This window comes from Myotis lucifugus, unplaced genomic scaffold (assembly GCF_000147115.1).
Source record: "Myotis lucifugus unplaced genomic scaffold, Myoluc2.0 scaffold_2192, whole genome shotgun sequence".
NCBI classification, from domain to species: Eukaryota; Metazoa; Chordata; class Mammalia; order Chiroptera; family Vespertilionidae; genus Myotis; species Myotis lucifugus.
In genome coordinates this window covers 33,694-36,728 of record NW_005873240.1, presented here as the reverse complement: position 1 = coordinate 36,728, position 3,035 = coordinate 33,694, and positions in this window count along the sequence as shown.

Genomic DNA, 3,035 nt, shown 5'->3' with positions numbered 1-3,035 from the left:
AAAGTAGGAGAGGTATCCAGCTGTCTCTAGCTGGCAGGCTTCCCAGATCTGGAGAAGGAGGGGAGAGTGCCTGAACAGTTTGGGTAAGAAGGAAGCCTCTACATGGCCTCACCCAGTTGTGGTCACTTCAACATTCTGAGGTGAGTGTGTGACAATTTTTATCTTCAGTGACCACTCATCCTGTAGGTCAGAGTTAAGTAGAGAAACTGAAGATAAATTAAAACCCAAATTCTCTTTCAGAGAAAAAATAGAGAGCATCAAGTTTCTTAGCAGCAGAATTTCCTCCTAGGTAGAGATCTCTTTTTGTTGTGACAATTTTGATATTGTTTGAGTGAGAAATAACAAAATTCCCTCCATGCTCTAGATTTATTATTTTTTTCTAGGAAAATTATTTTATTTAGCTATAATTGTTGTAATGTACCCCGCGAATCACAGAAGGACGCCTCAAGAAGTCGAATTAAAGAGTCACATTTATTGCAATCCGGGACTATGAGGGGACATTCCCAAATCTCATAGCAATAAGATGGTGGCAAAACCAGACTTATATAGGCAAAAATCACAAAGGTATTGATTACATCCCAGGGTTTGGAATGAGGCACCTGGCTCGCGAAAAAGCAGATTACAGAAGCAGAATTAAGCATGTTAATTACAGTTTTGGGTCTCGGGGTCACTGAATTGACAGAAATACATTATCTAGAGCCTTTGGGTAACCTGGGTTAAACTTAGACATGTTATCTAAATTACAGTTCTGGGTCTCCGGATCACTGAGTTGATAGAAACACGTTATCTAGAGCCATCGAGGTAATTTAGAGTAATTGTGCTGTTCTGGTCTTAGGACCACTGAGTCAACTGGAACGCACCACCTGTGGCCACTAAAACAATTTAGGGTAATTGTGCTGTCCTGTTTCCCAGGTACAGAAGAATGTGCTTCGATAACCAGTAAGATCACAATCAATGGGATAGTCATTCAATCAATAAGGCATTCAATCAAATGGGATGACTTATACAATTTAGAAAATCAAAGTAACCTGTCCATTGTTAAACAAAGCAAATAGGTACCATACTTCATAATAACAATCTCCAACAGCTTGAAATAAAAATTTCCATTCTTTTCCATGGAATGGTATGGTTTGTATGTCATTTTCTTTCAGAATGTCCTGTTTTTCATTAAAATAACTTCTATACCACTCAATGTGTTCCACTTTCTATTTAACACTCAGATATGGGCTTTTGGAAAGGACATGTTAGTTCTGATCAAATAATTGAACCGATACTCCCTCTCCTGGAAAATGACCTTGAGGCCACTTTACAATGGACATTCCCTCTTGCTTAGACCACATTCCACTTGCTGAGACCATTATCTCTCCCCTCCAGACCTTCCTAGGATCCGGACCACCCAGAGAATTCTCTGCCCAGAAATGCCCAACTAGAGTCCTTTAAAAACTCTGACTCCCTGTCCCTGTGTGCTGGCACCATTTGGGGGCTCAGCCCATCTGGTATCCAGATGACCTAATAATTTTAGAATCCCTTACCACTTTGGCTCCATGTGTTCCTCCTTTGGTGACCCTACCAGGCCACAGTCAGCAGCTCCATGAAGTAGTGAACTTTGTTTTGGAAGTACTGCAGGTATTTATCCAGAAATAATTTCATTAAATTCTGAACCATCATCAAAACCTGCTTCGTTGTTAATTGGCAACTCCCACAGTTTTCCCTCTTTTGTTCACTGGCTCATCTTTTCAAAACCATTCCGAAAGGACTGTTCATTCACTGCAGCTAACTGCTTAGAAATTCTACATCCCAACGTGAAGGTGCTGTTTCTGTTTCAGGTGCCTCCTCAGTAACTGCTTTAACATAAAAAAACATTAAGTTTTTTATGAATATATTTTTCCTAAAACAGCTGACAGACTCACTGGCTCTGAACTGCAGGGACATTCAGGGAGGAACTGGCCTCAGGGTGAGAGCTGTCCATGCTCTGGATTAAAACTGTCTCCGTCCAAATTATACTTTAGCACCTTAAGAGCTGGGCAAGTTACACAACTTAACTTATTTCCCTGCTTCACAGTTTCCTGGTCTCTAAAATGGGGATAATGATATGTAACTTTTAGATTTGTTATTACACTGAAATAAGGTCAGATGTACAAAGCAGTTCAAGTAGTGCTTAGAAAGCATCTATCAATGGTAGGTCAGTGATTGTTCATAGGGAATGGTGTTGAGATTCTGTGCAAAGGAAACTGTTTAAATAACATTGGGTGATCTCTGAATTGCTTTTTACAGGGAGTGGCGTCAAGTAATAGGCAGACCTTGGTTTTGCTAAAAACTTGAGCTTAAAATAGCAGGCAGTTTTGAAATCCTGGCGAGAGGAGGAAAGAGGTAGAGGAGAGAAGAAAGGGACCTTGGTAGAAAGAACAGAATTCTTTTAAATCAAATTTCAAAATTGTCTTCTGCCATGATAGCCAAGACATCTTTAGTCAAGTCAACATTATTTGCTAAAGTGCAGGAGTTTGGAAGTAGCAGGGGGGCTAAGGAAGCCATGGCATAACGTGAGCTTTTAGTTTCATGTTTCTGTAGTTCACCCACCACCTCACCCTCCACCCATGTTTTGTTTGTCTTAGTCCTTAGATCAGTGGTTCTCAACCTTCCTAATGCCGCCAACCTTTAATACAGTTCCTCATGTTGTGGTGATCCCCAATTTCATTGTTACAAATTGAACATAATTAAAGCATAGTGATTAATCACAAAAACAATATGTAATTATGTAAGTTTTTTTCCAATGGTCTTAGGCGACCCCTGTGAAAGGGTCGTTCCACCCCCAAAGTAGTCGTGACCCACAGGTTGAGAACCGCTGCCTTAGATAGTACTCTTGTAATCTTGAGTGGGGTTGGGAGGAAAAATTTTCATACCCATTTAGGTCCCTGCTTGTGGGTCTGTGAATTAGCTGATGAAAGCCAGATTAACAGGAGAGACCAAAGTTTATTCACATGCAGATGAAGAAGCACAAAAGGGAGGAGAAAGGATAAACTGGAGTGTTCATGCAG